Genomic DNA, 26,881 nt, shown 5'->3' on the forward strand with positions numbered 1-26,881 from the left:
TTTGATACCTTACAAGACACTTGTTGGATAAACACTATGACAGCAATGTGCTGGTGTAAAGAGTTTGTCAGGCCTGACGAGAGTTGCTGACACAGAGTAATGAATCACCAATGGGCCTCTGTGTCACAGTCTACCCAGTGTGTGGGTGAAATCCTGGTCCTGTTGAAGTTAAAGGCAAAACTCCCCTTGACTTCAATGCAGCTAGGATTTCTCCCTATATCTCAAGTGCAAAGACAGTACTAATAAGACTAATGTCATGAGACTCAGTCAAGAAACTTCACAAATGTTTAAAACACATAAATGTCACGATAGTTACCAGAAGTTCAGCAAAATGCAGACGCTGTTTGGTCCATACCATACTTTACTACACCCATACTGGAATCTTGGAACAAGAATATCTCCATTAACCTGAAAAGAAAACTATATTTAAAAATACATTTATGACACAAAAGCATATTTGTCAGGCAATATTTACACTGAAGCAAATCTGTTTTCCTAAAATATTTAACATTTATAGTTAAAAGATCAAAATTTGCTTCATGCAGGTTGTGTGTTACAGCTAGTCCAAGAATCTGTTAAGTCTTCTGTCTCTTCCCGTTCCTTGTGCATCCATTCCAACAATGGGGCTGGCGCCCAGGGCCACTCTTGGGGCATGCCAGAACCCAGATGCCAAGTTTTTGAAGATTCCAGGAGCAACATCTGGCTGCTTGGTGAGTTCTAGCAGATATCAAATAGCCTCTGGGTCTGTCACATGGTCAAACTGTTCTTGGAGTATCTATGCTCCCTTGATATCCTAGGAAAAGTTTTCCTTCTGCTTGCCTCGGATTTATCAAATGTGTGTATTTTTTACCAATTAAATACTAAAACATGTGGAAAACCTTTATTTGTGGTAAACAAGGATGCTTCTTTATACAATAACCAATAACTTTTTCCTATAACCCATGCAGCATTAATTACAACATACATAAGTGCCATTTTAATCATGCCTGTTTCATTTTTAGCATAAAACTCTCTTTGTAAGAGTAGATCATTGAATTGACACGTTTCAATCCAATGCTCATTTTTGTTTTAAAAAAATTAGTCTGATCAGTAAAACTGAAAAAATATTAGACAAAACTGGAAGTTTCCATCTTTTAAATGCATTTTTGTACCTTTGTATTTTAGAAATGGAATGAAGCAAGACTGTTAATCCAAAATTTGCTCTAATTGCTTCTGGTAATATAAAAATACAAAGTGGTGGGGATATTAAACTTTGAAAGTGGCTATTGTATTTGAGTAGTAAGTCCTGATCATAGCATTCTTATTTCAGTAAGATTTTCACTATGCGTATGCAGTGTAATTCACTTGCCAAGATATGTACTTGCCTCTCAAAAGCGTTAATGGAAAAGTTAAGGGCTTTTGACTTAATGCTAAACTTGGTCCTTTTAAGTGTTTGAAACATATTCACATGATAGGCTGTAAAGATTTGTTCAAAGACAATGAATTCTGTCATGTCATCAGTGCTTCAGTCAATACTCACTTCAAGTGCAAGGCACACTGCTTGAGCTTGCCTTCCCTAATAAAAAAACATAGTGTATCATACATACAGTAAAAAAATAATTAGCAAATATATATATGGCCACGTGCAATTTTCCCCCGGTGAGAGGAAGAGAGAAAGAAAGGAAGGACAAGATTTGACATATGCTAGTCATATTACTTAGTGTACTACTTAAAGGTGCTCAGCAAACATTACGGATGAAATAGACACTTTTCTCTTACAATTCTAAATCTCAATGGGTCAAATCCAAAAAAGCTATGGCGGGTGAAAAGTATTCTAAGCACTCCATGGACTTGAGTATGGAGAGCTGTGCTACATAGTTTCCCCTGGCTTCCTGAGGACGAAGTAATGGTTAACAGTAATAATGTTGTGGAACCAAGCAGAAGCCAGTTGTTCACAAGGGTAAGAATAATACATTTAAAAAGGGCATATCCAGAAAATATATTCAAAGAGAAATATAAAACATGTGCCGACAATTACAGAAAGAAAAACAATCAGAAACCCAAAATGGTTACAAAAGCATGAATTGGATAAACCACAATAGATCATTTTATGTTATTATATTGGTTGGGGGCCTATTTGTGGGGCATGATCAGAGTTGGGTATGTCTCAAGTTCATGGATTCAGGAGATGGTTCATTCTGGCACAGAGCCAGTATTGGGGCAGGTTTATGAGCCCACGCTAGTCATGTGCAAGGATGAGGAAGACCAGGCAGGGTACAATATTAAGGTTGGATTGTGGATTTGGGATCAGCTTGTAGGCCTTGGCTAAGGTTGACATATTGCAAGTCATGGGCCTGAGCTAAGACTGAGTTTGAAACTGGTTTGAGGGCCCCTCTTAAGGTCAGGATTTACATTACATCATTTACTCTGGTTAGCATTTATGACCATCCATGGGCCCGTATTAGGGTTAATACTGAAGCTAACTCATACAAAAGAAGTTGTTGACAGTGTGAGAGTTAGGGCTAAGGTAGAGCTGGGTCCATGCTAGGCCCATGCTGTAAAAAGAAGTGTCACATGTAACCCTCCTCTTCAAAGAGGACTATGTTGGCATGTGCCTAGACATAACCTCAACCTGTTTAGACACATAGAAGCCCTCCCCAGCACTTGTGTGTAAACAGCTGCTTTTTGGCAGCCTGCTATATAAGTGTATGGGGGAAAAGGGTAGCCTGTGGGGTGGCTGTTAGGGATATTCTGCTCCACATAGAAGCTAACAAGTGCAGTGAAAGGGCTGGTGGCTGATCATACCCACTACCTGGTCAAGCATGCTCCTGTAAGGCTGTTGAACACCAGCAGGCATAACAGAGTCCCCCCTCACAGCAACCTCTTGAGCGCTGGGTTGGAATCTCCTTGTGCTGCTGCATAAGTTCACAAGTGTTTTGTGGGAAGAAGCTCACTAAACACCCTCCTTCCAGCTAATGCAGGCCCAGATCACAGGGCAGGATATGGCCTGCAGTAAGAGGCTTTGAATACATTTGTTGTTGTTCTTTGTTTGTGTATTAGAAGCCATTCCATCTAAATTAGTTCAGAATAACTGAGGTTAGCTTCCTAGACAAATAGACTGGGAAGAATTCTGGCACCAGAAGAATAGTTATATAAATCTGGGAAAAGTTTCTTTAATGTCAAAACAGAGCTGAACTCTAATAGGATGAGCAATTCATTATGATTAACAACTGATGTCATTAATTTTCTTAGTATATAGGCAAAAACAGTACTCAAAGTAACTGGATTTATAAATAACTAAATACAAGAGCCCATCTTGTCCCTCTTGTAGCAAAGCCATTGGGACAAAACTCCTGGAATCTCGGACACGATCACACTCAGGGGTGCTAGCCCCTCCCACCGCCACACCTACATTCTATTGTTAGTGTTCTGGCAGGATCAAAGGTAGTGCGGGTATGGCCCCTCAAACAGAATAACACCCCCTGCTCGAAGTGTAGACCTACACTCAGAGTCACAAGCTGCCTTCCAGCCTGTCCTAAGGACATCAGCAATACGCTGACCCTTCCTTGGGGCTCACAACAAAGCCATAGTTCTGGCTTGTTAAACTTCACCTTGTCAAAAGCAACGGGTAGAGTAATTTATATTCTAACATTAGTCTGTTTTATTATTATTTTTATTTGTGTTTGTACTGTGGTCCCCACTCCTACTTCTACTATTCTATTCAGGAATAAGCCCCATTCCTTATTGCAGCAGCAGGAAACAGCCAGGTTCCTGAAGTCATAAGAGTTCCAGCAGAAGGCAAGGTCTATGGGGCAATATCAAGGCCCATTTAACTGTTGAGAATTGTCTACCTCCAACTTAAATTGAATTGGCTCATTAGAACTGACCCCCAACTTGGTAAGGCAACTCCCATCTTTTCATATGCTGTGTATTTATACCACCCTACTGTATGTTCCACTCCATGCATCTGATGAAGTGGATTTTTGCCCATGAAAGCTTATGCTCAAATAAATTTGTTAGTCTCTAAAGTGCCACAAGGACTCCTCGGTGTTTTTGCTGATACAGACTAACATGGCTACCACTCTGAAACCTGACACCTTCAAAAATTAGGCTTGTTTTCTTGAAAGAGAAGATTATGAAGCTAAGTCCTCACATTCTGGTGCTTACTCAGACAGGGTCTCTTCTCTTCTCAATGCACAGTCAACCTGTGAAATTTATTGCCAGGGGATGTTTTGAAGCCAAAACTATAATGGGGTTCAAAAAAGAATTAGATGAGTTCATGGAGGATAAGTCCATCAATAGTTATTAGCCAAGAGCATCAGGGATACAACCACATGCTCTGGGATTCTAGCCTCTGACTGCCGGAAGCTGGGAGTGGATGGCAGGGGATGGATCACTTGATGATTGCCTGTTCTGTTCAGTCCCTCAGAGGCACCTGAAATTGGCCACTGTCAGAAGACAGGATACTGGGCTAGATGGACCATCGGTCTGACCCAGTAAGGCCATTATGATGTTCTCAGAATCTTCTGCAAAAATTCTACAAGTGAATGACTTTTTCTTAAAAGTACAGCTCCCATTAACAAAAATATACACGAACAAATCAACAACAAAAACTATTCAGACATCCAAATTCATTCCTAGCTACAAAGCATTTCAATGTAGAACCATTTGAACAATTATAATTATTCTGGGGTCCTGACATCTATATTCTACAGGTGCTATAAAAACCCTAAGAGAGAGAGAAAATAAAATTGAAACGTATGGCAGAATTTGAAGTAGTATGACAATACAATTTCTCTATGTGGATAGAAAAAATCCTTGTCATAACAGAGATAAATCTTTCCAATCAATGTATAAATTAAAATAATAATAGTGTTTAAGATTAATTTTTGAGATATGCAAACTTTAGACAGTATTGGGGAGGGATAGCTCAGTGCTTTGAGCATTGGCCTGCTAAACCTAGGGTTATGAGTTCAATCCTTGAGGGGACAATTTGGGGATTAGCCCTGCTTTGAGCAGGGGGTTGGACTAGATGATCTCCTGAGGTCCCTTCCAACCCTAATAGTCTATGATCTAAGTTTTACAAGACTGTGAGCTCTTTACTCACACTTGGTGAGCAGTTACTCACAAGACTAGTGCCATTGACTCATTTATTCCTTGGTTATTTTGTCTCATATTTGTTAGCCAAGTTGCAATTTACCAGATGAAATAATATAATATTCCTCCTTTAAACATTAACATGCTTTAAGGTGGCTCTGCAGTTAGTGAAAGGGATGTACAAAATATATTTTCCATTGTGTAGTATAAGCCAAATGCACTGTAATGAAGTGCTGGTCCAGATTTGGATTGACAAATGTATGAAAATTCTTAGAAAAATACTGTAGATCTACAGAAACAATTTCCAGCCTCCTCTTGAATTCAAACAACTTGACCTCTCTTGGAAATTTCTGCTTTTTAGAACTGGGTCATGATGACATGAACTAATCAAATAATTTTGAAATATATGGTGGTTTTCCTTCTGCATAGAGAAAACTCTTCTTGTCTGTACTCATATGAAATGTAGCATATTTCACAAAGGCCAAATAAAATTCTGTAGTATCACCAAATGACTGTAAACAACAGTATGAGATGTGATATTCATTATTTTAGATTTGTATTTTATAATAAAACACATAGTATTTCCCTATGAACAGAGACATTTGAAAAGGAATTTCTTTGACAACTTGCATTATAACGCACAACACAAATATGACTTAGCAGATATTTTTTATATCTCGCTAAACCAAAATGTCTAAATTCAATGCAAAGTTTGAAGCTAACAGGAACTTTGCCTGAGTAAAGACTGCAGGACAAAGCCACATTTTTCATCTAAGGCCTTGTCTACACTACAAGACTATTTCGAATCAACTTAGTTCGAATTTGTGGATTCGACCTTATGAAGTCGAATTTGTGTATCCATACTAAATACACTAATTCGAATTTCTGAGTCCACATTCACGGGGCCAGCGTCGACTTTGGAAGCGGTGCACTGTGGGAAGCTATCCCACAGTTCCCGCAGTCCCCGCTGCCCATTGGAATGCTGGGTAGAGCCCCCAATGCCTGCTGGGGGGAGAAATGTGTCGAGGGTGGTTTTGGGTAAGTGTCGTCATTGAACCGTCAATCACAACCTCCCTCCCTCCCTCCGTGAAAGCGCCTGCGGGCAATCTGTTCGTGCACTTTTCTGGTCAGTGACAGCGCGGACGCCACAGCACTGCAAGCACGGAGCCCGCTGCGATCATCGCCGTTTTCTCCTCCTCGCACTTTATCGTCCACGTCTTCCACAGTCAGCTGCTGAGAAATTGGGCTACTTTTCAATGGTGCTGCAAGCACTGGGGGACCATAGGGGACGTTTTACAAACATCAACGTCGGGTGGCCGGGCAAGGTTCATGATGCGTGTGTTTTCAGGAACTGTGGGCTGCTCAGACGCCTGCAGGAAGGTAGTTTCTTCCCGGACCACGAAATAACTGTTGTGGATGTGCAGATGCCTATAGTCATCCTCGGGGACCCAGCCTGCCCGCTAATGCACTTGCTCATGAAGCCCTATACAGGTGCCTGGGACAGCAACAAGGAACTCTTCAAATACCAGCGAGCAGCGTGACCTGTGACTGTTCAGTTTCTTTACAGAGAAGCTGAACCTGCCCCTGTTTCTTTACCCACTGACTGTTGACTCTCCTCTTCGGTTACATACCCCGTTCACCCCGGTACCCCCACTTCCAGCACACGTGTAAAAATAAAATACATGTCCCATTATTACTTAACAAAGGTTTCTTTATTCATGACTTTTCGTGAAAGGGTTGAAACTGGGACGCAGGCTGTGCTGGGTACGGTGTGCGGTGATGTAAAGACCTCCTCTAAACTCAAGGAATGACAGGCTCCTGCTCCTAGAGCGGTCCGCAGTGCCGGAAGGCTTCTTTCAACGGAGCCTGCCATCCCTCTTTATGGAATTCTGTGTGCGGGCGGATATGTGACCTTGTGGTGGAGGAGGACGGATACAGATTCCTCAGCTGCGTGACTCAGCGGTCCAGGACAAGGACCGCTGTATAAGATCTGTAACCGCTCTCCCCCGCTGCAAAGTCACATCTCCCCCACCCACACAGATCCTGGAAACCACCTCCTAAAACCGACCAGGTTGCCTACTGACTGCACCGTGTGTGTGACCCGCTGCTGATCCTGCCCCCGTGTCTGTACCCTGGGAAAGGTGACTGTCCTATGCAATTAACCACCACCTTCCCCACGCCCCCCATTCGAACACAGTCTTCTTTGAAAAAACATAACGGAAACAGTAATTAACAGCAAAGCATTTTTATTAATTAAGTAGACAGTTAGGGGATGGGACTGGGATTGGGACTACTGTGAGTCTGGAAGTGAAGGACTTCGGCAAAAGTAGGGTCTGAGAGCTTTTGGGTACTTGAGCACTGTGCTGTGGTGCAGTGACAGTATTCACGTCCCCGGCCGCCCCTCCTCCTGATTATTTTCGGTGAGGGGGGTATGGGACTTTGTGGCGGGGGAGGGCGGTTGCAGATACACTGCAGGGGGGCTCTGTCCTCCTGCGGTCCTGCAGAACATCCACAAGGCGCCTGAGCGTGTCCGTTTGCTCCCTCACTAGTCCAAGCATTGTTTCAGTCGCCTGCTTGTCTTCCTCACGCCACCTCTCCTCCCGTTCGCTGTGTGAGCGCTGGCACAGAGAGACGGTCTCCCTCCACTGGCTCTGCTGGTCCGCCTCTGCTAGGTAGCAGCCCATACGTTCCTCGAACATCTTGTCCCTTGTCTTTTTCTTTCGCCGCCTAATCTTCGCCAGCCTCTGCGAGGGGGATGCTGTGGCAGGTCTGGAGACAGTGGAAGCTGTGAGATGGGAAACAGGGAGTGAATTCCTTGCAAAGATACATTTTTGCGAACAATTAACTGAGTCTAGGCTGTCTCTGTGAATTCTGGGTTGAGACCCCTGTGCCTGCTGGGGCAGAAATCATTTTCGCGGTGGATTCTGGGTAAATGTCGCCAGTCATTCCTTCCTCCGGGAAAGCAACGGCAGACAATCATTTCAAGCCCGTTTTCCCAGAATTGCCCTGGCATACGCCATAGCGTGGCAACCATGGACACTGTTTTGCCTTTTGTGTATGTCACCGTATGTGTACTAGATGCCGCTGACAGAGGCGGGCCAGCAGCGCTACACAGCAGCATGCTTTTGCTTTTGCATGACAGCAGAGATGGTTACCAGCCATATTGTACCATCTACCATACCATAAATTGGTAATAAGATGGTAATAAGATGGGCATGGTTACCTGTCCTTTTGCACTGCCCCATTTGGTGCTGTCATAAGTGCCCCTGGCCGAGCAGCCAGGGGCGCAAAAGCAAAAATTGGGAATGACTCCCTGAGTCAATCCCTCCTTTTTGGTATCTAAAAATAGAATCAGTCCTGCCTAGATTATGGGAAAGTGTACTACAGAACCACTGTATCATAGAACCAGAGAGCACAGCTGCTCTGTGTCCGATCCTGCATAAATTATGAGCTGTATGCTATTCACAGGGGGTGCTCCTGCAACAACAACACCTGTTCATTCCGTTCTTACCCCAGCCTTCCTGGGCTACCATACCATGGTCCCCCCACTTGTGTGATGAAGTAATAAAGAATGCAGGAATAAGACACAGCGACTTGTTTGTGAGCAATGAGTGGAAGGAAGCCTCCAGCTGCAATGATAGTCCAGGCAGGACATTAAGGAGTGTGGATGAAGGAGCCCATCATCCCTGTGCTAGTCCAGGGGCAATCGAATCTTTTATTTACAATGAAGGGTGGGGGCTGATGGAGCTCAGCCCCCTGTTGCAATGATGAGGACGGTTACCAGCCATATTGCACCATCTGCCATCAAAAATTAGGGACAGGCGCCCTTGATCGACCTTACTGATAGTAGTCGGCATGGTTACCAGCCCTTTTGCACTGCCCCATGTGCCAATAGGCTGATGGTACAAAAAGATGGAAATGCATCCTCATCATCAGCCATCCATAGCGTGGGGGGAGCAAGGATGTTGGTGTTGAGTGCTGCACCATCGCGTCTATCTGCAGCATTCAGTAAAGATAGGGTGACATGTAAAAGAGTCAACAGAGGATTGTTTTCACTTCTGGTGGTGGGTTGGGTGTGTGCGCAAATTGCCGAACTATGCCCTGACCCACCGCAGACACTGTGTTTGGCCCTAGAAGCATTTGGAGCTCATCCAAGAATGCAAATACTTTTCGGAGACAGAAGGAACTGTGGGATACCTTGCGTCCTCATTCCCCCCTCCCTCCATGAGCGTCCATTATATTCTTTGGCTTTCCGTTACACTCGTCACGCAGCTGCGTGCTGAGTCTGTGCTATGCCGTCTGTCCGTAGATTTCTTAAAAATACTTTGGACCAGGCGTAAAATTACAGTAATTACCCTAATTAGATGCAGGAGTCTCCGAGCGAGATCACCCTGAGGAGGCCTAAGTCTACACTAGGACTTTAATTCGAATTTAGCAGCGTTAATTCGAACTAACCGCTCAACCGTCCACACCAGGAAGCCATTTAATTCGAACTAGAGGGCTCTTTAGTTCGAATTTGGTACTCCACCTCGACAGGTGGAGTAGCGCTAAATTCGACATGGCTAGCTCGAATTAGGCTAGGTGTGGATGCTAATCGAACATAGTAGCTCCGGGAGCTATCCCACAGTGCACCACTCTGTTGACGCTCTGGACAGCAGTCGGAGCTTGGATTCTCTGACCAGCCACACAGGAAATGACCCGGGAAAATTTGAATTCCTTTTCCTGTCTGGGCACTTTGAATCTGACGTCCTGGCTGGACATCGGGGCGAGCTCCGCAGCACCTGCAACGATGCAGAGCTCTCCAGCAGAGGAGTTCATGTTATCTGTGAATAGAAAGAGGGACCCAGCATAGACTGACCGGGAACTCTTGGATCTGATCGGAGTGAGGGGCGAGGAGTCTCTGCTTTCGGAGCTGCGCTCCAAAAAACGGAATGCAAAGACCTACGAGAAGGTCTCCAAAGCCATGAGAGACAGAGGATACAGGCGGGATGCAACGCAGCGCCGCGTGAAAATCAAGGACCCCAGACAAGGCTACCAAAAAATCAAAGCGGCAAACGGACGCTACGGAGCCTGCCACCACTACCCCACCAGTGACCGTGGACTCTGACGATGGGACAGTGTCGACGGCCAGTTCCTCGGTGATGTTCACGGACGGGGAAGATGAGGAAGGGTTTGTGGAGGACGAGGCAGGCGAGAGCGCTTACAACGCTGGTTTCCCCGACAGCCAGGATCTATTCATCACCGTCACGGAGATCCCCCAACAACCCTCCCCGGCCATTAACCCGGACCCTGAATCAGGGGAAGGAGCAGTCGGTAAGTGCTGTAACCATGTTAACTTTTATTCTTAATATAACAGGAATCTTAACTCTGTGAAAAGGAGGGCTCTCTAGATATGGGGATAGAACAGAAATCATCCTTGGAGATCTCCACGAAGCTCTCCTTGCGTTAATCGAAAAGCATCAGCAGGAGGTTCCTGGGGAGAGCTGCCTTATTGGGTGCTCCGTGGTAGCACAGTTTTCCGCGCGAGGCTTTCATGAGGAACTCAGGGAGCACTGCCTCCCCGAGCACAGCTGCATCGGGCCCTGGTTCGTGCTAGCTTTCACGCAGCATGCGCTCTCTATCTCCTTCAGTGACCCTCCTCAGGGTGATCTCGCTCGGAGACTCCTGCATCTAATTAGGGTAATTACTGTAATTTTACGCCTGGTCCAAAGTATTTTTAAGAAATCTACGGACAGACGGCATAGCACAGACTCAGCACGCAGCTGCGTGACGAGCGTAACGGAAAGCCAAAGAATATAATGGACGCTCATGGAGGGAGGGGGGAATGAGGACGCAAGGTATCCCACAGTTCCTTCTGTCTCCGAAAAGTATTTGCATTCTTGGATGAGCTCCAAATGCTTCTAGGGCCAAACACAGTGTCTGCGGTGGGTCAGGGCATAGTTCGGCAATTTGCGCACACCCCACCCACCACCAGAAGTGAAAACAATCCTCTGTTGACTCTTTTACATGTCACCCTATCTTTACTGAATGCTGCAGATAGACGCGATGGTGCAGCACTCAACACCAACATCCTTGCTCCCCCCACGCTATGGATGGCTGATGATGAGGATGCATTTCCATCTTTTTGTACCATCAGCCTATTGGCACATGGGGCAGTGCAAAAGGGCTGGTAACCATGCCGACTACTATCAGTAAGGTCGATCAAGGGCGCCTGTCCCTAATTTTTGATGGCAGATGGTGCAATATGGCTGGTAACCGTCCTCATCATTGCAGCAGGGGGCTGAGCTCCATCAGCCCCCACCCTTCATTGTAAATAAAAGATTCGATTGCCCCTGGACTAGCACAGGGATGATGGGCTCCTTCATCCACACTCCTTAATGTCCTGCCTGGACTATCATTGCAGCTGGAGGCTTCCTTCCACTCATTGCTCACAAACAAGTCGCTGTGTCTTATTCCTGCATTCTTTATTACTTCATCACACAAGTGGGGGGACCATGGTATGGTAGCCCAGGAAGGCTGGGGTAAGAACGGAATGAACAGGTGGTGTTGTTGCAGGAGCACCCCCTGTGAATAGCATACAGCTCATAATTTATGCAGGATCGGACACAGAGCAGCTGTGCTCTCTGGTTCTATGATACAGTGGTTCTGTAGTACACTTTCCCATAATCTAGGCAGGACTGATTCTATTTTTAGATACCAAAAAGGAGGGATTGACTCAGGGAGTCATTCCCAATTTTTGCTTTTGCACCCCTGGCTGCTCGGCCAGGGGCACTTATGACAGCACCAAATGGGGCAGTGCAAAAGGACAGGTAACCATGCCCATCTTATTACCATCTTATTACCAATTTATGGTATGGTAGATGGTACAATATGGCTGGTAACCATCTCTGCTGTCATGCAAAAGCAAAAGCATGCTGCTGTGTAGCGCTGCTGGCCCGCCTCTGTCAGCGGCATCTAGTACACATACGGTGACATACACAAAAGGCAAAACAGTGTCCATGGTTGCCACGCTATGGCGTATGCCAGGGCAATTCTGGGAAAACGGGCTTGAAATGATTGTCTGCCGTTGCTTTCCCGGAGGAAGGAATGACTGGCGACATTTACCCAGAATCCACCGCGAAAATGATTTCTGCCCCAGCAGGCACAGGGGTCTCAACCCAGAATTCACAGAGACAGCCTAGACTCAGTTAATTGTTCGCAAAAATGTATCTTTGCAAGGAATTCACTCCCTGTTTCCCATCTCACAGCTTCCACTGTCTCCAGACCTGCCACAGCATCCCCCTCGCAGAGGCTGGCGAAGATTAGGCGGCGAAAGAAAAAGACAAGGGACAAGATGTTCGAGGAACGTATGGGCTGCTACCTAGCAGAGGCGGACCAGCAGAGCCAGTGGAGGGAGACCGTCTCTCTGTGCCAGCGCTCACACAGCGAACGGGAGGAGAGGTGGCGTGAGGAAGACAAGCAGGCGACTGAAACAATGCTTGGACTAGTGAGGGAGCAAACGGACACGCTCAGGCGCCTTGTGGATGTTCTGCAGGACCGCAGGAGGACAGAGCCCCCCTGCAGTGTATCTGCAACCGCCCTCCCCCGCCACAAAGTCCCATACCCCCCTCACCGAAAATAATCAGGAGGAGGGGCGGCCGGGGACGTGAATACTGTCACTGCACCACAGCACAGTGCTCAAGTACCCAAAAGCTCTCAGACCCTACTTTTGCCGAAGTCCTTCACTTCCAGACTCACAGTAGTCCCAATCCCAGTCCCATCCCCTAACTGTCTACTTAATTAATAAAAATGCTTTGCTGTTAATTACTGTTTCCGTTATGTTTTTTCAAAGAAGACTGTGTTCGAATGGGGGGCGTGGGGAAGGTGGTGGTTAATTGCATAGGACAGTCACCTTTCCCAGGGTACAGACACGGGGGCAGGATCAGCAGCGGGTCACACACACGGTGCAGTCAGTAGGCAACCTGGTCGGTTTTAGGAGGTGGTTTCCAGGATCTGTGTGGGTGGGAGAGATGTGACTTTGCAGCGGGGGAGGGCGGTTACAGATCTTATACAGCGGTCCTTGTCCTGGACCGCTGAGTCACGCAGCTGAGGAATCTGTATCCGTGCTCCTCCACCACAAGGTCACATATCCGCCCGCACACAGAATTCCATAAAGAGGGATGGCAGGCTCCGTTGAAAGAAGCCTTCCGGCACTGCGGACCGCTCTAGGAGCAGGAGCCTGTCATTCCTTGAGTTTAGAGGCGGTCTTTACATCACCGCACACCGTACCCAGCACAGCCTGCGTCCCAGTTTCAACCCTTTCACGAAAAGTCATGAATAAAGAAACCTTTGTTAAGTAATAATGGGACATGTATTTTATTTTTACACGTGTGCTGGAAGTGGGGGTAACGGGGTGAACGGGGTATGTAACCGAAGAGGAGAGTCAACGGTCAGTGGGTAAAGAAACAGGGGCAGATTCAGCTTCTCTGTAAAGAAACTGAACAGTCACAGGTCACGCTGCTCGCTGGTATTTGAAGAGTTCCTTGTCGCTGTCCCAGGCGCCTGTATAGGGCTTCATGAGCAAGTGCATGAGCGGGCAGGCTGGGTCCCCGAGGATGACTATAGGCATCTGCACATCCACAACAGTTATTTCGTGGTCCGGGAAGAAACTACCTTCCTGCAGGCGTCTGAGCAGCCCACAGTTCCTGAAAACACACGCATCATGAACCTTGCCCGGCCACCCGACGTTGATGTTTGTAAAACGTCCCCTATGGTCCCCCAGTGCTTGCAGCACCATTGAAAAGTAGCCCAATTTCTCAGCAGCTGACTGTGGAAGACGTGGACGATAAAGTGCGAGGAGGAGAAAACGGCGATGATCGCAGCGGGCTCCGTGCTTGCAGTGCTGTGGCGTCCGCGCTGTCACTGACCAGAAAAGTGCACGAACAGATTGCCCGCAGGCGCTTTCACGGAGGGAGGGAGGGAGGTTGTGATTGACGGTTCAATGACGACACTTACCCAAAACCACCCTCGACACATTTCTCCCCCCAGCAGGCATTGGGGGCTCTACCCAGCATTCCAATGGGCAGCAGGGACTGCGGGAACTGTGGGATAGCTTCCCACAGTGCACCGCTTCCAAAGTCGACGCTGGCCCCGTGAATGTGGACTCAGAAATTCGAATTAGTGTATTTAGTATGGATACACAAATTCGACTTCATAAGGTCGAATCCACAAATTCGAACTAAGTTGATTCGAAATAGTCTTGTAGTGTAGACAAGGCCTAAGAAAATCACTCACAAGAGACATTCTTGGCGTTGCATAGAGACAAAGGCTTTAAACTACTTTTGCTTTCTGCTGATCCTGGGATGGATTTACAGAGTCTGACCCCTGGCAAAAATTAGAATAGCTTGAAAGCTGCTCTAATTTATTCTGGCTGTCATGGGCTCCAGGGCTGTCCTGGTGAATCACAGGGATGCCCCAGGCATAGCCCTTTGGTAGTGACCAGGAAGGAGAAGAACCACTTCAATGGCTCTGTGTCACACAATGATTCTCCTAAGGCAGCGGACTCTTCAGGTGGCCAATTAAGCCAGCTTTAGGGTTGTTTTACATTATCAAAGCACTGTAGAACAACCAGAACACTCTGGGGTACTTTCAGAGGGGGCCCAGTGTTTATCCCACTTATGAAATATGATCGGCAACCTAAACAGGCATTGAATTATAATAAACTGAAATATCACTCCAGGGCTCCAACTGGCTCTGATACAGGACACAGCCCTTCTACCATATTGATTCAGAGTAATCAAGTTTTGAAATGTTTTTTACAGAGAGACTGACTGTCACATTAGATGATTCTAAATTTTCAGAGCAATATGCAGGGTTTTACAATTGCTGCTCTCACTAGAGTTAACAAGAGTCTGCATAGTTAAATCCCAGTCATTGCTTTGACAGTGTTTAATACCCTTAATTCTTCACACACAGATCAAATGCTGGTAGGGGAAAACACCTGCTTCTGCTCATATATTATGGAAAAAAACAAACAAAGATTAGAAACGGGTCTGAGTTGCAGAATTTGGATGCAGACTTCAAAACAACCTGAAGATCAGGGGCCTCTCTCACACACACAAAACTCTCACCATGGTATCTAAGTGTTATTTGATTCAGCTTGTTAAAAAGATCATGAGATCCTGAAAAATTGTAGATTTTGTTCAGCTTCAACTTCTGGTACCAACCACCTCAACGTGTAGCATTATTTGTATCTGGGGCTTGGTCTACACTACAAAGTTTGGTCGTCATAAGTCAACTCATGATAACCTAGCTCTGCATGTGTCTATGCCACAACTTGTCTGCGATTGACATAAGCACCCTGTTACAGCAACTCTATAACCCTACCTCCCCAAGAAACGCAGAGCCACAGTTGACCTACTTAAGTGGAACAGTGCAAGTGTAGACACTGCATTATGTGTGTCAACCCTAACAGTCCTCCAGCAGCTGTCCCACAATGCGCCTGTTCTCACAATAGTAACTACTCCAGTTACAGTTTTGAAATTCACTGTCCAGAGGGTCACAGAGACCAGAAGCCCCCCCTTCTCCTTTAAGCCCTCCTGCTTGTTTTTGAAATGCCTTTTCCTGATTGCCTGGTTTGGTGAGCACATCTTGCAGATAACCTTTGTTGTGTGCATCTGGTCACGTCAGTTCCCTGCACACAAAGTCCTACTAGATATGCTCCCGGGCCTATGAAGAGAGGAGGCTGCGCAAGCGCAGCTATGGACTAACATTAGAAACATTGATATCTATGAGCAGATTGCTCAGGGGGTGGTGAAACGGGTGCACAACAGGGATGAGCAGTAGTGCTGAGTGTCAGCAAGGGAACTTCACCAGGGATACCTGAAGGCAAGGGAGCACACAAGAAATCTGGTACTGACCAACAGATCTGCCCCTTTTAAAAGGAACTGCATGCCAGGCATGTCTGTGATCCAACCAGTCCCTGCATACACCAATGGACACTTCTCAGGAGCCAGAGGTTGAGACCCCTTCTATAAACAGTGAGGAGGAGGGGGGAGACATAGCAGGGAACTCAAACCTTGCCGTGAGCCAAGAGTCAAGCAATACCACTAGGTGAGTGCAGCTGAGCCTGTTGCAGATGGGGAAGGGCGCTTGGGTAAGTATGTACATGCATTACTCCTTATAATATTCCCCCCCGCTTTCGTTGCCCAAAACCTCATCTCCCTCCCTTGGTTCCTCCACCCTCCAGACCTTCTTCTCCATTTAAAAGTGGTGCCCATCTCATCTGCAAGTTAAGAAAACACAGGCACTGAGTTTTCATTGCTTACTTTACTTGTATAATTAGAACCTAATACAAAATACTTAGGGAAAATGTTAGGGAATAAATTCAGAAATAGCAGTCTGGCAATCTGATTACACAATCCACATCAGATCCGTGTGCTGTTGTAAGGAGGAAATTTCGTTAAACCGGTAACATGCCTAAACCACTGCCCGCAGCTGGAATACCAGTTGTTATGCTTATTGCTGAAAGCAGCTCTAAGATCTTTGTAGCAGCCTTAGCACAATTAACAGACCAAGAGGGGAGGGGGAAGTGAGTGACCACAAGGAGTAAACAATGACCCTGTGCCCTCCTGACGAGTTTTTTCCGAAGGATGCGGTTTTGCAAGACAGAAAGTCTAGTAATATTTAAATTATTGCTATGTGAAATACAACTGGTTAACATGGAATACTACAGGCTGGAAAACTCCACACTTCTGCTTAGCAGTTTTTTTGATGAACTAGCTATGTCATACTAACAAATTGGGTATAAAAAGAGAAAGAAATCTGGGCTCAGTGAACACTGAACACTTCTCAAATTCCCGTGCAGACAGAAAGCTGGCCACTGGAAATCTACAGTTATCCACTTGAGACCTCCGAGACCCTGGGTAAATATGAATCTGGGTGTACTCTGGGGTGCTCTACTAACCTGTTGCGGATGTATGTAAGTGCTCGGGACTAAATAAAGTAGAAGCTTTGAGTGAAAGCACTTGTTTGCCTGCTTGCATCAACTATCGGCCAATGGCCATGTCCCCATTGATTTATTTCCTGCCACCACCTCACAGAGAGTAAGGTTACCAAGAGCTTTGGGTTCAGCAAAACCTTGGGTAACACTGTGCTCAGGTAGTGGTAGAACAAACAAAGGTAGAGGTAGAGTCCCCGTTTCCATTCTTTGGTTTGCTGGGCTTGGTGGGGGGTGGGGGGCATGTGGAGTACTTTGTTTATCTCAGTAGGGATGTCCCTTTTAGTCTATTGACAGATCTCCATGAAACTTCCAAGGAGATACTCTGCAATCCTCTCCTGAAGATTTCTATGGATGGCAACCCTGTTTCTCCAACAGCTAAATGAGACTTTCCCATGCCACTCAGCAATAAATTTGGCTGCCACCACTGCAGTAAATGGGCTAGAAGTAAATGGGCCCAGGTGGCTTCAGGACACCAGTAGTAGCTGGGTTCTCTGTGCCTTTGATATCTCATTCCTGAGGGTGACACTCAAAATCACCACTGCCTGTGAAAATATTGCCAATATTCACTGCACTTTCCCTATATTCACACCCGGGGAGGGGCGCCCAGCATTTAAAGCCACTCAGCAGATCACCCCCACTCCTCTCCCCCAGGCTAGATTGTACTCGCCATAGTTTGAACTGCAGAACAATGCTGTAATGAGGGATAGCTCAGTGGTTTGAGCATTGGCCTGCTAAACCCAGGATTGTGAATTCAATCCTTCAGGGAGCCATTTGGGGAGCTGGGGTAAAAATCTAGGGATTGGTCCTGCTTTGAGCAGGGGGTTGGACTAGATGACTTCTGGGAGGTCTCTTCCAACCCTGAGATTCTGTGATTAGCATTTCTTATTCGAAGTATTTATGGGAACGATGTAAGGGAGTGTAACACTTATCTTTCCCTTTCTGTTGTGACTATAAATCTAATGGCATATCTGTCTGTTTTAATCAGCAGCCTCTGGCATGCCTGCTGAATATCCCTCTCTGAGGAGAAAGAAAAGGACTAGAGAGAATATGTTATTTGAGATCTTCTAATCCTCTATGGCCTCAGGCTGTGAGCACAGGGCTTGGAGAGTCCATATGAACACGACCATGAAAAAAGACCAGGAATGGAGACAGCAGTTGCTGCAGGACTGAGAGAGACATTGGGAAAGGCACCAGAACATCAGGGGTTTGCTCAAGCAAAAATCTCAGGTGTTGCAAAACATTATTGACCCACATGCCCAAAGACCCTGGACTCAGCAGATTTTCCAATCCTTGGAGAACTCCAGGGTTAGTGCTCCCTACACCCTCAACATACCAGTTGGCAGCATGACATTCAGCCTTACCCCTGACACTCTGTGTTGGGGACAATAAGGAGAAACATAGCTACACATACACTAACCTGTGAAAACCGCAGGTTGATATATATGTAGCCACAACCCACTATACTGTACTAGGTTTTAGATACATGAATATAAATGTTCACTGTTTACTTCCGTTTTTACTTAGGGTTTTAAAGTCTGGTTCACCCTGTTACCATGCTGGTAAGAGGTTTTTAACCTTGTGTGTTTGTTTGCACTTTAATTTTGTTGCCTGTTTCTTCTATTTTGAAGATATACAAAATACAATTCTATTTTGAACATCAGAGTGTCTTTATTAGTTTACAACACCAAGCATTACAAAATTCATAGCAGGAGGCAAAGATCCACTTATATTTAATTTCTGTACACACAAGAGACACTTTCATAAAAGCATTAGACAACACTACCATGGCTGATTGTTAAAATGGTCTTTTAAAGCCTTCCTCAGCTGTATAGCTCTATGGTCTGTTCTTCTAACAGCTCTTGTGCCTGACAGTTCATGTACAGCAGACAGCCAGTCCACTTCATCCCTCTGCCTTGGAGATTCCACTGCTTTACCTCACAGATATTATGCAATACACAACATGCAGCTATAACTATGGGAAGTTTGGATCTTAGCAAGGCAGTTTAGTGAGTAAACAGCAGCAGCATCTCTTCAGTCCACCAAAAGCACATTCAATGGTCATTCTGCACCTGCTGAACCAGTAGCTGAATCTTTCTTTGGTACTGTTGAGGAGGCCAGCGTATAGCTTCAGGAACCAGGGCAGCAAAGAGTAGGCTGGGTCCCCCAGAATTGCTATTGGTGACTGACTAATTTATAACTCTCCAGGTCCTCTTTGTTCCCCTTTTTAAGGACAGGTACTATATTTGCCTGTCTTCTGGAACCTTACTCATCCTCCATGACATTTAAAAGACAATTGTTAATGGTTTCGAGATTGCTTCAGCTAGTTCTTTAGGTACCCTACGACAGTGATTCTCAAACTTTTTTTTTCTATGGACCACTTGAAAATTACTGAGGGTCTTGGCGGACCACTTAATGATCTTTCCAAATGTTGTTTGTACCATTAGCTAACTATTGTAAAGTTCTTTGGATAAAAGCGTTATATAAAAAAACCTTACTAATAATTAATGTTTTTTTGTTCTACAAAAGCACACAACTCATATTTTAATATCAGTAGTCTTACCTTTCTAATGTGATGGATGTGCCCTCTCTCCCCTGCCATGACATCCCCCAAGCTGGGGCTGGGAAGGACAGGGGTCTCTCCCTCTCTCCCCCACTGCAGCAGCCCCTGAGCTGAGGCTGGGAAGGAGGGCCATCTCTCCCCGGCAGCCACAGCCCTGGAGCTGGGGAAAGTCGCCTCTTTCTCTAGCCGCCACAGCCCTGCACATCCCAAATTCCTCCCACCCCCTCTTCTCACCCCACTACCCCCTCCCACCTACCTCCCTATCCCCCCCAAGGCCACCACCTCACCTTACATGTGTGTCTTCTCCAGGGTCCAGGCACCTAATTAGTGGAGCCAGGCCTGTGATGCTCCACTAATTAGGTGGGTAGCCCTTCATTTTCTTGTGTGCGGCCGCCCAGGCGCACACCTTAGAGGGAATTATCTGTGGACCACCTGAATGGAGCTCAGTGGTCCGTGGATCACAGTTTGAGAACCTCTGCCCTAGGATGAATTTAATCAGGCTCTGCTGATTTGACTACATCTAACTTATCTAAATATTATTTAATTTGTTCTCCTATTTTGGCTTCCATTCCTTCTTGTTGTTAATACAGTGTTGAGTACCTGTTCAGAACCAACAGTTTTAGAGAAAACTGAAGCAAAATAATTAAGAAATTCAGCTTTCTTGATATCACCAGTTATTAGCTTTCCTTCCCAATTTCTTCCCAACTAAGTAGACACTTTCCTTCATTTTTCTCTTGCTCCAAATGCATTTAAAGAACCTCTTTTTATTGCCTTTTATGTCCCTTGCTAAGTTTTGTGCTTTACCCTTTCTGATTTTGTTCCTACATGCTTCTGCTATTCTTTTCTACTCATCCTAAGACATTTGTCCATATCTCCACTTTTTGTAGGATTCCTTTTTGATTTTCAGGTCATTAAAGAGCTCCTGATGCATCCATCTTGTCCTCTGACTATTCCTCTTATCCTTCCTTTGTGTTGTGATAATATTAAAGGCACAGCTACAAATCCTTAAGAAACTGCCAGGTCTCCTGAACAACTTTTTCCCTTAGATTTTCTTCCAATGGGACATCTCTGACTTTGATAAAAATCTGCTTTTTTAAAGCCCTTTGTCCTTATTTTGCTGCTCTTACCTCTTCCTTTCCTTAGAATCATGAAATCTATCATTTCATGATTACTTTCACCCAAATTGCCTTCCACCTTCAGATTTCTTCCTGTTCGTCAGAATCAAGTTTAAATTGCCTATCCCCCTAGTTACTTCCTCCATTTTCTGGAACTAAGAGTTGTCCCCAATACATTCCAAGAACTTATTGGAAATTGAGTGTTTTTCCATATTACTTTTCCAACAGATGTCTGGGTAGTTTTAAGTCCCCCATTACTTCCAGGTCTTGTGTTTTGGATATTTCTATTATTTGTTCTAGAAATGCATTCTTGAAGTCTAATGCAACACCTCCTCCCTTTTTACCCTGCCTGTCCTTCCTGAACAAGATAGACCCCTCTATACCCATGTTCCAGTCTGGAGACTCATCCCACTTAGCCTCTGTAATGCCAACTAAGTCATAACTTAGCTTATGTACTAATACTTCCAGTTCTTCCTGTTTATTTCCCATACTCCTTACATTTGTGTATAGACATCTAAGATGTTGAGCAAATGCACCTATTTATTTTCCTCATTTCTGCTATGACTGTTGTAATGTTCCATGTCTCCTCTGCCCCCCCCCAATATCTAACCCTCTGTTAAGGTAATCTTTTGTAATACTTACTGTGGGCTTCTGTCACCTGCCTCCTTTGAATCTAATTTAAACCCTTCTCACAGGGTTGGTGAGTCTGTGTGTGAAGATGCTCTTCCCCTGCTTGGTCAGGTGGATCCCATCTTTTCCTCAAAGACCTTCTTCTTGGAACAGCATTCCATGGTTGTGGAACCTGCAGCCCTCCCATTGACATCTGCACAGCTATGCACTCATCTCTAGGGTGGGCATGTCTCTGCCTGGGCCCTTACCCTCAATCAGGAGGATGGACAACTGCACTACTGATCACTTCACCCTACCTCCTAGAGCCTTGTTGTCACTGTTGATCTGCTCAGGGTCAGATCTAGCAGTATCATCGGTGCCCACATGGATGAGCATAGGTAATGATTAGAGGGACAAATGAGTCTCGGCAACCTTTCTATAATGGTTCAGACTTGGGCTCCAGACAGGCAGCACACCTGCTGAAACATTAAGCCAGGTCAGCACATGGAGGCCTCTGTTCCCCTCACAGGGGATTCCCTGACCACTAGCACTCTACACCTCCTCCTCTCAGGTGTGGTGGCCATCGGCTTACCAGACTTGGGGGCAAATGGCTTCTCCTCTCCCTCCTCAACCATTAGGACTCAGCATATTTCTCAATCCTCTCTCCCTTCCCCCACACCCACATGGGGGTTAGAGGATGTCAGGTCTCCCCTTCTCCTTACCAGACAAAGGTCTCTCAGCCACATCCCAGGTCTCATTTACCTCTGGCAGCTGGCCCTTTTAGCCTTTATCCATATTGGATACTGGCCGCAAGCTGCATTTAGCTACACATTCCTATAGTACCTCCTTGCATTAAGTTCCTATTCTTACTCCTTTTAGCCTAAAGTGTATCTCCACTATACAGTGAGAAAGGTGAAAAACCCTCTGGGATCCTACCAATATGGTCCAATAGGAAAAAAAAATCTTTCCTGATACCGAAACTCCCATTGACTTCCATAGGGTCAGAATTTCACCCTTGGTCTGGATTGTTTAAACACTTTAAGAACATAATTACCAAAAATATCATAATTCCAAGAATTGGCCATGCTATTTATTTCCAAGAATGTTTTGCCATTAGAAAACCGTTGATTAACATAAGACCATTGTTATAGCAAACAAGAAGTGATAATCATATAAGACATCTGTAATATGTAAGTATCAAAGGGGTAGCCGTGTTAGTCTGGATCTGTAAAAAGCAACAAAAAGTCCTGTGGCACCTTATAGACTAACAGATGTATTGGAGCATAAGCTTTCGTGGGTGAATACCCACTTCGTCTGACGCATGTCTCAGGACTCTTTGTTGCTTTTTATATGATTAAATTATGCACTGTGGCCTATTAGCTGTTGTGATAATTTGCAAGTGAAGAACACTCTTAGTGTGTCCTTCGATTATAATTTAACCTAATGCTACTACATCATAGTTATAGAAACAGAAAATTAAGTTACAGATAATAGAGAAAGAGAGTTAGCAATCATGGAACAAAAATCCACAAGGAAGTGAGAAATTGTCCCTAATTCTGTAGTGTGTCCTTCAGAGATCAGCACACACCCTCAGGTCTTCTTACACAGATGCAAAATGGTCTCTGTGATTCACTGATTGTATCTAAAATTATTTCCTACTGGCTAGGGTCTAAAGGCCCTTTCACTTTTGCACACAGTCAGAATTTCTCTGAGAAATTTCTTACAGAGTCATCTCACAGTCTCACTTCGTGACCCAAGACCAGTAAACAGAGTGTCAGATGCATGTCATCTTTTCCTTCCTCAATATAGTAAGGATAGAGACATAGCCCTTCAGAAATGCCCAGGCAGAACTTCCTTTAAAGCAACCTTTGTACTCCATAATAACAGAGCTTTACTGACAAGGTTAATTTACACCAGAGAAAGTGCAAAAGAATGTATTATTTAAAGGGACGATTTTCAAAAGCACCCAAGGGCATGCATCTGTCACATAACATTAATAGGTATAAAGTATCTACTCCTTTAGATGCTTTGGAAATCCCATTCTAAATATTTAGCCACCACACAAGGTACTTTGATGAGTAGATGTAAGATAGAAGAATTCTGTCATTCATAAATAAGAAAATGGTGGTTTATTATTATTAGTGTGTATTACCCTGCTGAAATTCTCTGACCCTTTTAAGAGACTCTCTTTGTCTATCATGCCCCATCCAGCTACAAATGGAGACCCTCCAAAGCCCTTTTTCATTTGTAGCTTGTTTACATAAAGCTTCCTGTTATTAGAATCCTTGTGGGAAGCTCTTGCTGTGTACTTTGTTGTTGGATTATGTGAGGAAACTCTGCCACTGAATTACAGTGATGCTGCAAACAAAGTTGCACCTTGAACCGATTATCACTGATATATCCCTATAATGAAAGTTGCTCATGACTCCAATAAAGGAATCTATTTTAAATACTGATGTATAACTGGAGTTTCTGGAATTTCAAGTTCATAAGAACTCAAAAACTCAAAGTAAAAGCTGGTGAAACCTGTTTCCTAGCAAATCATCTAGTTTTATCACTGTTCCCTTTTGCCAACAAACCCTGGGAGCCCTTTAGGTGCCCTCTGATGGGATCTCTTGGCCTTTGACCTCATTGCTGAAATACTGGGGAAGTGGCTGCTATCACCCCCCCTCACTCTACCACTCCTGACTCTGGTTTGTTCTGTCAACTTGCATCTTTGAGGAGTTGACCAAGTAGGAGTGTTATCTATAAAGTCAGCTCAGTCAAGGGTCTCTCAGATCACAGTCTGAGTTAAGTCAAAGTGCATCAGCCAGGTGAAGGATTCATTCTGTGAGGTTGGGAAGAACTATGAGCCTCATTTTAAAAGAGGGGAACTGAGCCACTGAGGCTCAGATCCATGAAGGAACTTAGGTATGGCAATTCAGGGCATTCACCTCAGAGGTGGCAGATCCCTGCTCAAATCCCTTCTCCCCCTCAAGAGAAGGGGTCCCTTTACACCCTGGGTGAGTACCCTAGCCACTAGGCTAAGGGTTGTAAGGGAGAGCTGCCTCCTCCTCCCCGCAGCTGTTTTGTGTGAACTCACCTGAAAGGCCCAACCTGGTAGGCAGCCTTTGAGCACTGCCAGGCCCCTATACACTACTTAAGGGGCTGAATGCCTATCTTCCCCAGTTTCTGAATCGCTCTGGGGCTTAGGCAGGAGATAAGCATCTGGATGCCTAGAGTGAGGCATCAGTGCACATGCTCAGAGGCGGAAACATAGGTGGCAGCTGAGTGGTAATGTTGTGCATTGCAGTGGTGCCTAAAAACAGGACTTAGGCCTGGTCCACACTAGGACTTTAATTCGAATTTAGCAGCGTTAATTTGAATTAACCATGCACCCGTCCACACCACGAAGCTATTTAATTCGACATAGAGAGCTCTTTAGTTTGACTTCTGTACTCCTCCCCGACAAGGGGAGTAGCGCTAAATTCGACATGGCCATGTCGAATTAGGCTAGGTGTGGACGGAAATCGACCTTAGTAGCTCCGGGAGCTATCCCACACTGCACCACTCTGTTGACGCTCTGGACAGCAGTCCAAGCTTGGATGTTCTGATCAGGCACACAGGAAAAGCCCCGGGAAAATTTGAATTCCTTTTCCTGCCTGGCCAGTTTGAATCTCATTTTCTGGTTGGACATCGGGGTGAGCTCAGCAGCACCGGCAACGATGCAGAGCTCTCCAGCAGAGGAGTTCATGCAATCTCAGAATAGAAAGAGGGCCCCAGCATGGACTGACCGGGAAGTCTTGGATCTGATCGGTGTGTGGGACGAGGAGTCTGTGCTTTCGGAGCTGTGCTCCAAAAAACGGAATGCAAAGACCTATGAGAAGGTCTCCAAAGTCATGAGAGACAGAGGATACAGCCGGGATGCAACGCAGTGCCGCGTGAAAATCAAGGACCTGAGACAAGGCTACCACAAGACCAAAGCAGCAAACGGACGCTCCGGAGCCTGCCACCACTGCCCCACCAGTGACCGTGGACTCTGACGATGGGACAGTGTCGACAGCCAGTTCCTCGGCGATGTTCGCGGATGGGGAAGATGAGGAAGGGTTTGTGGAGGACGAGGCAGGCGACAGCGCTTACAACGCTGGTTTCCCCGACAGCCAGGATCTCTTCATCACCCTCACGGAGATCCCCTACCAATCCTCCCCGGCCGTTAACCCGGACCCTGAATCAGGGGAAGGATCAGTCGGTAAGTGCTTTAAAAATGTAAACTTTTATTATTAATGGAACAGGAATCTGAACTATGTGAAAAGGAGGTCTATATATATGGGGATAGAACAGAAATCCTCCTGGGAGATCTCCACGAAGCTCTCCTGGAGGTAATCGAAAAGCCTCCGCAGGAGGTTCCTGGGGAGAGCTGCCTTATTGGGTGCTCCGTGGTAGCACACTTTTCCACGCCAGGCTTTCATGAGGTACTCAGGGAGCATTGCCTCCCCGAGCATGGCTGCATAGGCCCCTGGTTTGTGCTGGCTTTCACGCAGAATGCGTTCTCTATCTCCTTCAGTGACCATCCTCAGGGTGATCTCGCCCAGAATTCAAAGGGTCGGGGGACACTGCGATGGGGTGGGACAGGGGCAGAGTTTATGCTTTCCGGATTGCCTGCAGCAGGAGTGCGCACGAGATAGGTGCTGTGCATGCTCTTGTTCACAGACACAGACTAGACTGTGTTCATTGTTCGCAAAAATGTATCTTTGAAAGGAATTCACTCCCTTTTTCCCCTAACACACAGCTTCGACTGTCTCCAGACCTGCCACAGCATCCTCCTCACAGAGGCTGGCAAAGATTAGGCGGCGAAAGAAAAAGACACGGGACGAGATGTTCACTGAACTTATGGGCTGCTCCCGAGCCGAGGCGGACCAGCAGAGCCAGTGGAGGGAGACCCTCTCTCTGTACTAGCGCTCACACAGCGAACGGGAGGAGAGGTGGCGTGAGGAAGACAAGCAGGCGACTCAAACGCTGCTTGGACTAATGAGGGAGCTAACGGACACGCTCCAGCGCCTTGTGCATGTTCTGCAGGACCGCAGGCAGGAGGACAGAGCCCCCCTGCAGTGTATCTGCAACTGCCCTCCCCCGCCACAAAGTCCCATACCCCCCTCACCCAAAATAACCAGAAGGGGGGCGCCAGGGGCCGTGAAAACTGTCACTGCACCCCAGCAGAGTGCTCAAGTACCCAAAAGCTCTCATAGCCTAATTTTTGAGAAGTCCTTCCCTTCCTGACTCACCCAAGTCCCAATCCCAGTTTCATCCCCTAACTGTCTAGTTAATTATTAAAAATACTTTGCTGTTAATTACTGTTTCCGTCATGTTTTTTTACAGAAGACTGTGTTTGAAGGGGGTGGGGGTGGGGAAGGGGGTTGGTAATTGCATAGGACGGTCACCTTTACCAGGGTACAGACACGGGGGCAGGATCAGCAGCAGGTCACACACACAGTGCAGTCAGTAGGCACCCTGGTCGGTATGGGAGGTGGTTTCCAGGTTCTGTGTGGGTGGGGGGGGTACGTG

At 45.9% G+C, this 26,881-nt stretch overlaps 1 long non-coding RNA gene across 1 annotated transcript in view; it reads right to left on the bottom strand.

Annotated features, from left to right (window-relative positions):
• Nucleotides 1-370: 370 nt before the first annotated feature.
• Nucleotides 371-26,881, bottom strand: part of LOC123378441 — a 32,145-nt gene continuing 5,634 nt past the window's right edge. The window contains exons 2-3 of the long non-coding RNA XR_006582620.1: nucleotides 1,520-1,555; nucleotides 371-408 (exon numbers count right to left, since the gene is read on the bottom strand). This is a non-coding gene — a long non-coding RNA (uncharacterized LOC123378441). The remainder of the gene's footprint in view (nucleotides 409-1,519; nucleotides 1,556-26,881) is intronic.

This window comes from Mauremys mutica, chromosome 10 (assembly GCF_020497125.1).
Source record: "Mauremys mutica isolate MM-2020 ecotype Southern chromosome 10, ASM2049712v1, whole genome shotgun sequence".
Classification (NCBI taxonomy): Eukaryota; Metazoa; Chordata; order Testudines; family Geoemydidae; genus Mauremys; species Mauremys mutica.